The sequence below is a fragment of the Rattus norvegicus genome, chromosome 1 (genome assembly GCF_021556685.1).
Source record: "Rattus norvegicus strain SHRSP/BbbUtx chromosome 1, alternate assembly SHRSP_T2T, whole genome shotgun sequence".
Classification (NCBI taxonomy): Eukaryota; Metazoa; Chordata; class Mammalia; order Rodentia; family Muridae; genus Rattus; species Rattus norvegicus.
In genome coordinates, this window is record NC_141534.1 from 196,144,129 (window position 1) to 196,157,468 (window position 13,340).

Below are 13,340 nucleotides of genomic sequence, written 5' to 3' on the forward strand. Positions count from 1 at the left end.
GAAACAGGAAGTTTTCTTTTTCCTGGAGACATCAGAGAAATAAGTGATACTGATATTTAAGGTCATTGGAACCATTGGAACCCCTGTTACTTTCTGTCCTCCCCCTGCCTGCTTACCATGTGAGATTCACATTTAAGGCCCTCTGCCCTGGGCTAGTCTAGCCCCCATCCATGGGGCAGTTATTGGCCACATTTATTTTCTTTCTTGACCTTTCTGTCCTTCGTATACACTATAGTTATTACCCTCCCTGTCTATATATTATGTGCTTCTCCAGTGGACACAGGCCTCAACACAAAGCCTTGCTTTGCTATTCTTGGTGTCTCTGGGGTTATGAATGTTTATAATACAGAACAGACTTTGTGATTGAGTTAACCCGAATTAAATATAACTCTTAAACTTCCCCACAATTAAATTATTGCTGTATAAAAATAAAGAGATGATTTCTTAGGTTTAGTATTTATTTTAGTCCCCATTTTGATGTTTCTTCCCTCCCCCCATCTTGCTATGTAGCCTAAAACTGACTGTGTAGCTCCTCTCAAATTCAACAACACTTTTGCCTCTGCTTTCTCCTGGTTTTTGGGATTACAGGTGTGACCTATGACACCTAGCTGTAAAGGATTTATTTAGGCAAGAGTGGTGGTGACCATCCCAAATCCCAGCACTCAGGAGGCAGAGGCAGGTAGGTCTCTTGTGAATTTGAGGCTACCCTAATCTACATATCAGATTTTGGGACAGCCAGAGCTACATATCAGAGAGACTCTTGTCTCAAAAAAAATAAACAAAAAAGGTCTATTTAATTGGGTGGGAAATCTCCCAAATTTCTTATTGAGAAATGTGGGAACGTACACTTGGATTTTTTTCCCTCTGATACGGCAGCATCTTTTTTCTCCTCTTCTTTTCTCCTCTCTCTCCCTCCTCCCCTCCCTCTCCCTCTGTATGTGTATGTGATGGATCCCTTAGTTTTTGATACTGTTTACATTTTTTGAAATAGTACAAATATTTTTGTTTTCCTTTTCCTAACAGTAGTGGGAATCTGTATTTTCATAATGCATTGCTTTTTATTTATTTTTAGATCCTTATCACAATTGCAAGTTAAGAGCCACCAGAAAAAAGTATCTAGCTTGTTTTAACCTCTCCCAGGAAAGTGATTGAGTGCGGTGTTCTCTCCAGAGAGTAGAATTTAACTGACACTAAGAGAGTCAGACACTAAGAATTATAGTTTATGGAATTATAGGAAACCAGGAGAAGGAAGAAGAAGAGTTGAAGAAGGGGAGGGTAGTGTGACATGTGTGGATCGACATAGAAAAGAGGTTCTGGGAGGTGGACATGGTGGGTATGAAGAGAAGGCGAAGGGAGGACCAGGGGCATGTGGGAATGAGGGAGGAGAGGAAGCAACAGGAACACATTTTGCTTGAAAAAATATATATAAAAAAATACTGTGTGTGATAATTGAAAAATAAATACATATTTTTAAGAGGATCGTAGTTTAAGAAATTAAAGTATAATACAATCAATTTGGGGAGTAGTTATGCAGTCTTTCCCATTTTAGAATTACTTGCAGTCTTTCGGCTTTGTGTGAAGGGGCAGTGTTATGTAATTTATTTCTGTTACCTCATTCTATTCTGAGACTGAGTGACCATGGAGGATCTAAAATCACCTGCCATACACACAGCATTTATAAGCATGTAGTCTGTATGTAGCAAAGTGAAAATTTAAATGATAAATACTAGTGGACATTTATTTTCCTTTTCTTTTTTTTAATCAGAATCCACATGAAGTTTGCTTGTTCTTCTTACAGTTTGAATTTGTATTTTTATTTGAGGGGGAAAGGAGTATATACATGTTGCTTTGTACTTGTGGAGGTCAGAGGACAACTTGTGGGCCCATTTTGTCCTTCCACTGTGTGGATCCTAGGAATCAAGTTCAGGTTGTCAGACTTAGCAGAAGTTCCCTTCACCCAATCCCCTTCACCCAGTCCCCTTCACCCAATCCCCTTCACCCAGTCCCCTTCACCCAATCCCCTTTACCATTTTGCCAGCCTGAAATTTTTTTTTTTTTTTTTTTTTTGGTTCTTTTTTTCAGAGCTGGGGACCGAACCCAGGGCCTTGCGCTTCCTAGGTAAGCGCTCTACCACTGAGCTAAATTCCCAGCCCCCTGAAATTATTTTTTACCATCAAGTTAACTGAACTTTAAGATGAGAGATTATTATGGAATTCAAATCTACATGGAATCCGTATCTCTTGAGATATATTGTGTGGAACTGTATTTAGTTTGTTTACTAGTTTATGTCCTGCCATTTTACTTTAAAGCTTTTTCTTTTCTTTTCTTTTTTTCAGAGCTGAGAACCGAACCCAGGGCCTTGCGCTTGCTAGGCAAGCGCTCTACCACTGAGCTAAATCCCCAATCCCTTTAAAACTTTTTCTTATTTAGCTCAGGCTGACTCTGAATTCCCCCCAATCCTTCTGCCTCAGTTTCCTGTGTGCCAGGATTATAGGCATGAGTCCCCATGCCTAGCTTCCTAATCATTTTTTTTTATTACTGTTGTAACCAGCTTTACTACTGTCTCTAGTCTTTAATTTCTTTTTAGAAAACACTAGTTTTACATTCTGTACTTTTTCTGTTACCCTACATATGGTATAGTGCTATCCCGGTGGCGTTGGGCTGAAGAGGTTTGTACATTAGCTTCCTGTGTCTTCACCCAAGATGAATACCAGCGTACAATACCAGCCTACAGTACCAGCCTTAACCTGTGGAGCATTGTCTGGGTCCTGTGTTCTGATGGACTGCTGTATAGCTAATTCTATTTTTTCCCACAGTAAAACTCCGAGGATAGTTTAGTGTACTATTACAGATGAGAAAGTTGAAGCATAGAGGAATAATTTGTCCAGATTCTTAGAGAAAGAGAAAGAGTTTCTAGTCCAGTGTATGCCTTCAAAGCCACATTCTTCAGCGCTAACGTTGTTGTTTTATAAACCTCTCTACCTTGTTGACTACAAAGTTGTAGGATTTATATTTCATGGGCACCTACAGCGCTATATTGTAACCTGTAGAGAAATAAGAAGCCCCTCACACGTCAAAGCCAGCACATTAAGGAAAAAAGTCATTACAGGCTTTACAGGCTGATAGTGGGGGCTTCTCATTTGTTTTTTGTCCATGTTCCTACCTTACCTCATTTCCTGCAGAATTAGTTTATGTAGCTACAAGAAACTCCATGATGTTATGTAATAGATTGATAAACAGCCTTTCCAGCCAGTATCAGTTCTTCAGGTTTCTCTTGGGTTTTTAGAACATCCGCATTAGAAGAAGGGGATAGATCGTGGGGACAGATCTTTGAGTAGACATTGATATGTGCTGGATAGGAACGGTTTCCCCCGGTGATGAGCAACCTGAAACCTCTTGTAAGAGGCTTTGCAAGATCCTAGATCCAGTTTCAGGGCAACCTTTTAGAGTACACAGAGCAGAGACAGAGTTGGAAGGGGAGGAAAAGATCTTTAAGGCTATCACCTTTATGGATGGGAGGAATTTTTTTTTTTTTTTGGTTCTTTTTTTTCGGAGCTGGGGACCGAACCCAGGACCTTGCGCTTCCTAGGTAAGCGCCCTACCACTGAGCTAAATCCCCAGCCCCGGAATTTTTGTTTTTAATCCCTGATTCCTAGATACTTGTATTCCGACTCGGTCCTAGGAGAGTACCGTCAAGCCAGGACATTGAGGAAGGAGTGGCAAGGGCGAAGAGACTGACACAAGGTAGAGCTGCCAGGTGGCAGACCTCGGTGACCTCAGTGTGGTCCTTCAGGAACCTGGCTGTGTTATGCTCTCCAGGACGCCTGGCATCATGGGCCTCCCAGCTAGCACAGCTCTCTAATGGAGGTACAATGCACTTGTCTCCAGACTGCAGTATATGTCCCTCATAGGGTACCTTCCAGAGTTGTATGGAAGTAACTATTGTCCCTGTTCACCCTGTTTGAGCATCAAAGGGCTTGTTGGGAGGATTAAATAGAGACAAGCACATTTTACAACATTGCCTCTGGTCCTGTGCTCATTTCTCATTGACATTTTATTCAGTCATTGGAAAGTTGTGAAGTTCAGTAGATCTGTTTTCTTTTTAAATGAAATTAAGTGGGACACACACTTTATTTTCCCCTGGCCCTGGCCCTGGCCCTTCTGCCACAAAGGTTCCTTGGACTTTATGATGGAGTAGGCTCATATCTTTGCACACAGACACTAGACTACTGGAAAAATCAAACCAGTTCACCTGTACTGTTGATTTAGTATGTTCTCATTTTGGTGTAGCTTTATGGGGCTTTAAGTGTGTTAGCTCTTTACAAACTGTGTTGCTATCTCTGTGTATCTATTTTTATAGATTGCTCTTTTCCCGTCCAAATGTTGTAAAACACGACTCTTCAAAGTCTAGCCTTGCTTATACAAGTCTGGGAGGTACCAGTGATATCACAGAGCCTTTGATAAATCATGACTTGTTAGCTTGTCTCAGTTGTGGTCATCGTGTGTCCACTGGCCATAAGTGAACTGAGAACACTTGAACAAAGTCTGTTTATCAAAATAGGGGGGAGATGTTTCTATTTCTAGCTGGTGGTAAAACATAAGTAATAATGTATAAATAGTGGTTTTTTTTTTTTTTTGGTTCTTTTTTTTCGGAGCTGGGGACCGAACCCAGGGCCTTGTGCTTCCTAGGTAAGCGCTCTACCACTGAGCTAAATCCCCAGCCCCATAAATAGTGTTTTAAAAGTGAGGCTAAACATTGAACATCCAACATTGTAGAACTCAGAACACACTGGCAGTGCCTCTAATTCAGTTACATGCCTTATCGGCTGACTCATTTCCAAGATGCTGAGAGACCCTTAAGGGAACTGCTTCCAGTCATTGAAAGAAAAAAAAAAGAAAAACAGTCATATTTTTTCCTCAGTAAATAAAGCTAGTTGAGAAACACAGGTGGGTTTTAGGTCCCTTGGAATGCTTTCTCTTAAATTATTTTCACATGCCTTAAACCTGGAATTTGGGAGGGGGAACCATGTGGGTTAAAACTCCAAAGCTGTCTTCAACCATATGAAACCCTGTCTGAAAAACACCAGAGCGTTGGGAGGAGTGGAGGGTGAATATGATCAAAATACATTTTATTAAATTCTCAAAGAATTATACCATATATAACAATTATGTCATATATATACACACACCTTTAATCCTGGTACTTGGGAGGTAGAGGCAGGCAGATCTCTGTGAATTCCAGGACAGCCAGCTAGAGTTACTTAGTGAGACCATGTCTTTTATACACACATACACATATGTGTGAGATACTAAAAAAAAGCAGCAAAACTACAAAACTTATTTTAGTTTCAGGTTCTTTCAAATTTACTCTTGCATTTCCTTAACAGTGGTAAGATACATCAAGATGTTCTAATTTGTTTATGGAATCTAATTCTTTCCAAAACATCATATCTCAGTAGACAGTTATAACAACTAACTGTAATGTACTGTAATGTTAAGCTTTGTGTGTGTGTGTGTGTGTGTGTGTGTTTGTGCGTACGCACATAAGATTCCTGATGGTTTGCATCATAAAACATGACTTTTATGCCAGATACAAAGATTCTTCTTCCTATGCTGAGCCCAAGGCCCCTGTCTTTCCTAGGCAGTCTGGGCACACTGAAGAGTTTCTGAGGATGGTGGGTGGTGTGTTAGCCTACCTTCTTGGACTTATTTCCAGAGCTGTGCCATTTATTCCCCTTGTAACTTTCAAGTTCTCTCATTTCTTGAAGAAGCGCTCTCCCATTTAATTTAGCATTATATATATTTTTTGTCTTCTTACTTACATTGTGACATCATTTAGTCTCTTTAAAAAGAGGTGTTGCTTAGGGGCTGGAGACGCATGTAGCTCAGTTTGCAGAATTCATGCCTCGCATGCACTAAACTGGGGTGCTGCCTCAGTACTGCATGAAGCCCAGTAGAAAATGGTAGTGCAGACCTGAAAGCCTAGAATTTGGGAGGTGGGGGTGCAGGAAGATCAGGAATTCAAAGTCATCCTCTGATACCTAGGGGGCTTGAGGCTTGTCTGTGTGATGTGAGAACCTGTCTCAAACTAAACAGAAGCATATATTGACTGAAGGCTGTCTACCCAGTTTGTGCCAAGGTAGGAAGATGAATAACACTGCTACCAGACCAGCAGGATGTGTGGGCCGGTACAGGAGACACACAGGGGTTCTAGAGACAGATACTAGCTTAGAGCCTTAACACAAAGTTATATGCAAGATTTGATCTGTGTCATTTTGCTTCGAGACGGTCTCATACAGCCTAGCTGACCTTGAACTCAGTGAGTACCAGAGGATAGCACTTTCCTCTACCTGCCCAGTGCTAGGGCTAGTGGGAACGGAGTGCTGAGAACACTATGCTTGGCTCAGTAATTTGAATCTGGAGGTTTGATTTGAGGTCTAGGCAGTTACTACCCTGTCCCCTGGGAAAATCTGTTGTCTTCCTAATAAAATGAGAAGAAAGGTGGTCTTTGGTTTAATTCTATGAAGTTCCTTCAGCTGTAAATTCCCAGTGGTCATATCACCTTATAAAAGTAAAAAGACCTTTGGAAGGTACCATGAACTGTGGGGATTTTATTTAATCAAAAATAATACTTTTTGTTTGTTTGTTTTTCTTGTGATAGGCTCTGACTTTTGTTTTTCTTATGTAGCCCTGACTGGCCTGAAACTTCCTATGTAGACGGGCTTATCTTTGACTTACAGAAATCTGCCCTCCAAGTGCTGGGTCAAAGGCATGTGCCACTGAGTCCAGCTGAAATACTGCTTTTTATATACAGTTCCTTCATTCTAACGGGGTGTCAGAGAAGACAGGGGACGTATAGAACAGAATAGGATGTAACTGGCCAGACTGTAAGAAGGAGTACCGTTTTTCCTCTGCTTCCCCACTCTCTGGTGTGTTGTTGTTTTTTGTTTGTTTTTTTTTAAAAATCTGGAAACAGTTGTTTATCTGAGGTGAAACAGCCAATCCAAGACAATGATGATGGGTTTGAAGGTAGCTTTTGTGAGGGCCCACAGTATATACTATACAAGCAACCATAGAAGGTAGGAAAGAGTAAGTTAACTTTTAAATAAAGATTTTAGGAAAAAATGCAATTATCTGAAGACCAGCTGAAAGAAAGGCTGCATCTATTTGGTGTTAGAAGTTAGCTTTGCGCATATTTTTTAATAGCTCTGTCTGAAAATGAGGAAAGGGAAATAGTAGTGTCCCTCTGTTTGGATTTTCCTCTCAGAGTCCTCCCTCCCTCCTTCAACTGGCCTTGACCTAACGATGTAGCCAAGGATACCTTTGGCTTTTGATAACCTGTCTACACCTTGGAGTTACAGGAGTATTTCCCCTGCTTTGGTGTATGTAGCACTGGGCCTTGTGGGTGCTAGGCAAGCCCTCTGCCCACTGAGTAGGTGCCACCTCTTGTTATTAGATATGTTTCCTTTTGGTACCTTAGACCAGCCTTTATGCCAAGTCATATTAGGTAATGTCTGTGCAATTGGATTTTTACAACTTTCATATATGACGTGTCCCATGCGTCATTCCTGAGTCTGACTGATAAGAGTAAAACTAAGCTACTCAAATGGAGTCTTCCCAGGGAGCTATAATCACTTAGGCAAGAGAATTCTAATGATTTATTTATTTGTGTATTTTATGTATATAAGTACTTTGTCTTCATGTACATCTGCATACCAGAAGACAGCATTAGACAGTTGTGAGCTGCCATGTGGGTGCTCAAACTGAACTCAGGACCTTCAGAAGAGCAGTGAGTGTTCTTAACCCCACTGAGGCATCTCTTCAGCCCTAGCAAGATAGTTCTAAACCTGCCTCTATGTTAGAATCACCTAGAGGAATTTAAAAATTATATTTATGCTGGGGCCCACCTTGGCCAGTGTAGGTCCACCTCTGCTAGGTGAGCCCAGACCTCAGTACTGGAGATCACTTAGATGACGTTAGTGAGCAGCCTGGATTGATAGCCGCTGGTTGAGCTTGGTTTTACTGTGGGAAATCAGTTGTCTGAACTTCTGAATTGGATGAATTCTTCAGCTTGCTGCCCTAGTAGAGACATAATAACCACTATGGAGACTGAGGAAATGAGGATCAAACTTTGAACTTTAAGCTGGCACCTGAATGAAATTATTACTTATCCTGTCTGCCAGCCTCATTAAATTCTGAGATTAAAGCATGACATGCTAACAATTGGGGCTTTCAGTTCCTCATCCTAAAGCTCTTTTCTTCATCCTTTTGATTTTGGTGTCGGTGATTGTCAGAGCAATAATAGCCTTTGTCTTTAGCAGGAAGTGAAACTGGGGTCTGATTAGATATGCATAAACTATCTGCCCCCTCTTTAAAGACACAGATGAAACTTGCTTTTAAACTGTAAAACCTATGCTGGCTGGCTCTTGCTTTGAGGGAGTGCCCTCACTCTGGGATCTTGGAATGAATGACTCATGCTCTCTGCAGGCACACAGTGCTTAATCACTTGTTTTTTGTGTACCAGGAAGAGAAGGGCATATGAAAATAGAAGCTGTGTACTACTGCCAGATGGACATGAAACCAGTGGAACTGTTGACTTAGTGGTCAAACAGTTGGGCTTATTTCAATTACAGACTTTATGTGGTTCTTTATAATTTCACGAATTAAAATTTGGCATTATTTCTAAAATGCTATACTTGTTAGTTTATAATAGCTCTTATTACATAATTGACAATATTAAACTTTAAAACTTATTTGTGAATTTAATGTTTCTCTTTGAGTTCATTTGCCAGTTAGCATACTAGCTGAAGGACAGGTTAAAACCTGTTGGAGCAGTTCGGTTACATGGGTGTTCTCTGTGGAGGAATAGCATAAGGCATGACCACTTTCTCTGCCATTATGATCCTTTCTGTTCCCAGAATAGCCATTTAAAAAATTGTCATTGTCAAGTCCTTAGGTGTTGCGTGTGCCCAGACAAATGCCACCTCCACACATTCCCTATACATTGGGTTCACTAGTGCTAACTTGCTTTACTGAAAATACACACACACACACACACACACACACACACACACACACACACACACACATGCTTTGTCCATTTCATACTGTACTATACAGTAAAGTTCAGCAGTTCTGCAAAGCCCAATAGTCCTCCATTCCCTGGTCAGTTACAGAACCTGTTCAGGTCTCACTGTCTCCTTGTCCCTTGAGCCATTGGTTTGAGAAATTAAGTGCACATGCTTGGGATTTAAAGACTTTTTTAGCTTAGTCTTGGATTACATCTCATCATCAATTATTAATTTTACTGATAGACCTATGCTTTCTTGGAGGGGGGGAGGGCAATGTCTTATTAGATAGCCCTGGTTGTCCTGGAACTCACTCTGTAGACTGGGCTGGCCTTGAACTTAGAGATCTACCTGCCTCTGCTTCCTAAGTGCTAGGATTAAAGGTGTGAGCCACCATGCCTAGCTTCTACATCAGATTTATATTACATATCCTAAGGTCAGAAATAGCAGAATAGGCAAGTCAGAGCTACATCATAAAAACCTAGGCCTAGAATGTATTTTAGTGATAGAGTACTTGCCTAACATGCTCAAGACCTTGATTTACTCTCCAGTACCCCATTAAAAACAAAACAAACACAAAAGCCCATCATGGAAACATGGTGTGCACATCTTTAATCCCAGCACCCAGAGGCAGAAGCAGGCGCATCTCCGAGTTTGAGATCAGCGTAGTGAGACCCAAAAAACCAGAAAGCCCCCCTGCACATTCTATTCATATCCCTTAGTGGTTTTTTAAGACTTGGGATCCAGTATTTATTTTGACGTCTGTATTTAATGTCACCATTGTCCATGACTCTCCCATACACAGCTTCCTCCTTTTAGGCTGTGCTTCTAGATGCTCCCACGGAGGAGAGGGAGGAGGCTGGCAGTCATGCTCAATTTGCTATTTGGATCATTGTTGGTTTGCTGACAGTCAGACTGGATGTCCAGTTTTAACCTGCATCAGAACTATAGCTCAATGTTTCATATTCTGAGGAAATAGAATTCTGGGATAAATCCAGGCATAGTGATATCTCCGTAAAATATCACCTGCAGAAGGAAGGCTTCAGGAATTATAGCCTAACTCTAAGATTTAAAACTTATAAAACTTAAATTTAAAACATTAATATATATTAAATATGTATGTGTGTGTATGTGTGTGTATGTATTGTGTGTGTATGTGTGTGTGTACATATATATATATATATATATATATATATATATATATATATATATATGTATTCTCTCTCTCTCTCTCTCTCTCTTTTTTTTTTTAGACTTGCTGTGTAATCCTGGAACTCAGTGTATGGACCAGACTGGCCTTAAACTTGTTGGGATCTTCTGCCTCTGCCTCTCAAGTGCTGGAATTACAGATGTGTGCCACCCTTCTACCTACTTTTTAAAAGCTTTTGTAGGTTCTTAAAATAAAAATGTACAGGCAAATTGTTGGGTTATGAGATCCTGAAGTCTTAAATATGTACACATTTCCCCACTTGAGCTGAACGTTACTGACATTATTACTAGTATCACCCGATTCATTTATCCTCAGGGAGACCTTGTAAGCTGGATAGCATTCGCAAAGCAAAGCTGAAAGGGCTCTGGGCTGTAGTGGAGCCAGGGTCTTTCCTGGAGCACCACGTGTGAGCCGTGGCTATGCTGCATGCCAGTATTTGACTCTGTCCAGCTTCTAGATGTTAGCGTCAGCTCCAGGGCACCTTGTCCGTTCCTAGGAGTTGCCTGGGCCTCTGATTTCAAGCTTGTCTTTGTGTGTTGTCTGCAGACTCATCCTATCTCAACTGCAAATCTAGCCTGCTTAGAGGAAGACAGCTCCCGAGTTTACTGCCTTGAGTTGATCTTTGTGTTCTTGTAACTCTCCACTTTCTGCCATCTGGCCTAGCAGAACTTACAGTGTTTAAGAGTCTTCTGTGCATCCAGTACGTTCAGCCCTTGTTATTTGTTAAGAAATGTGTTGGATCTTAGCATTCCAAGCTACCCAAAACATAAAAGACCAATCACAGGGACCGGCCCTAGAAGGTAGGTCCCCCACTTAAGCTGTGCTATAGAGACAGGCCAAATAACTTTCCCTTCTTAGCCCCACCCAGTACCGCAGATCCTCCTTCTGCCCCCTGACACAGAAAGATACAACTTTCCCTTTTCCTTTTTTTCTGTCTCTTTTGGATGCTGATCAGAACTGGAACATGCTTTTCCTGGTGCTTCTCCTCACTGTCCCTGAGGCTTTCTCCCCACGTGTGTGGCTGGCTGCCTGGTATGAAAGAAGTGTAGTGATCATCAGGGGAGAGAACCAGTAGGTCCTGATGAGAGGCAAAGGCCTTTCAGATGGCTCGTAGGTTGTGGCTCAGACAGCTGGGATGATGACAATGACCCCAAACCCCGGGCAAATATGAGAGTAGGGCATGGAGTGGGTATTTGGAAAGGAAACCTATGGTGTTGGAGATGTGTTAGAAAGAGCCCCTTGGGCTGAGAATGGGAAACTGTTCTGAGGTTAACTGGCTGGGTGTGGTTGACAGACGCTGTATGGTGTCAGGATTGATGCCTGTCAGTCTTGATGGTCACATGAACTTAATTCTTGTCAGTTTAATTCTTGAGCCTTTCCTATGTGGTAACTTAAATTTTATCTGACTAGTAAATTCCTTTCCATTTTGAAGTGGCCTGTCTAGCTCAGAACCTATAATGCACTGAGAACAGAAAACTGAACCTTAAAAGGTCTCTGTGAGTTTCCTGTTTTTCATGAGTTCCTGTGTGATCAAGGAGTTAGCCAAGTCAATAATTCACTAAAGCGAGGTGCTGAGGTAGAGATTTGCTACAAAAAAGTATGATCAGTTCTTAGGGTGGGCGGAGTGAGGGATGTGTCTTGAGCCCATTAACCCTTATTCTGAGGGTAGAAGGAAGAGCAGGCAGAAGAGGGTGGGGAGCAGCCTGAGGGGTGGAGGGGACGTCAGGCCAGGATGCTGAGTGTGGAGAAGGGCAGGCAGGATAGCCTTTCTTCTAATTAGTTTTTACAGTTTTGGGTGTGTGTGTGGGAGAGGGGGAGAGGCAGGTTCTCTCTATGTAGCCTTGGCCATCCTGAAACTCACTATGTAGACCAGGCTGGCTTGCATTTCACAGAGACCTCCTTATCTCTCCCTCCTGAGTGCTGGAATTAAAGGCATGCATCATCAAGCCTCCTCCCTCCTCCACTTAGCTTAAAAGCCTTTCTAAGGAATTTGGACTTTGTTTCCAAGGATGTGTGGTGTATAAGTAATGAGTGAATTAGCAGTGTTTATATTTATCCTTTATAATGCCTAATGTGTTTCTTTGACATTAATGTTAAACTAGGCAAATATTCCCATTGGGTGGCTTACAACCTTCTAGCCCCAGTGGGCACCATTATGCTTGTGCATAGAACATACACATATGTATACGTAAATAATGAAAATAATCTTAAAACATGTATGTACATAAGCTTCCCAGTGTGTCCTTTGAGGTGTTAGATCTCTTTTCCTATTGTGATACTTTTTTTTTTAATATTTGGTTATTTTAGGAGAGAGACAGAGACAGAGACAGAGACAGAGACAGAGAGAGAGAGAGAACGAGAGAGAGAGAGAGAGAGAGAGAGAGAGAGAGAGAGAGAGAGCGCGTGAGCACTCACACTTAATGCTGGTGTCTGTGTGGAAGCCACAGAACATTTATTGATTTTTGTCCCTGTGCTGACCACCTCATCCTGCTGCCATGTCCTTCCCCTCACTGAAGGAAGGGGACTTGGGGTCCCATTTCACTAAGTTACTGCCATTTGATGTGCTCTTTGCTTCTCTGTTTCTGTATTTAGCCTTTCATCCCTTTTTTGCTGACTTGGAGGAAAAAGTCCTTCCTTTCCAAGGTTAACTTACAGCTGTGCTTCAGATGCCACCGTGTGTCTCCTCTCCTTTGCTGTCTCCTCCTCCTCCTCCTCCTGCTCCCCCCCCACCTCCTCAATTTCTGAGGTAGTCTTGAACTCACTGCTACCGTAATGTAGGATTGCCTACTTTATGCAGTGCTGGGGATGGACCCTGGGCCGTGTACATGCTAGATAGGCATTCTTCCAACTGAGCTGATCTCCAGCCTCAGTATAGTCTTCAGTGTACAATCATTATTCTCCCCTGTCCTTCCCAGTGTGTCCTTTGAGGTGTTACATTTCTTTTCCTATTAATCTTTGTGGTACATTTGTTTAATATTTGTTTATTTTCAGAATGTGTAGTATATGAGTGTATTTATGTCCTGTGTCTGTGTGTGTTTATGTGTGTGTATGTGTGTGCTTCC

At 41.7% G+C, this 13,340-nt stretch overlaps 1 protein-coding gene across 9 annotated transcripts in view; it reads left to right on the forward strand.

Moving 5' to 3' along the window:
- Inpp5f (inositol polyphosphate-5-phosphatase F) overlaps window positions 1–13,340 on the forward strand; it is a 79,792-nt gene that overhangs the window by 2,380 nt on the left and 64,072 nt on the right. For 2 of the 9 annotated variants that reach the window (XM_087560134.1, XM_087560145.1), the window contains exon 1: window positions 2,088–2,118. The gene's annotated coding sequence lies outside the window, so the exon portion shown is untranslated. 9 annotated transcript variants of the gene reach the window in all.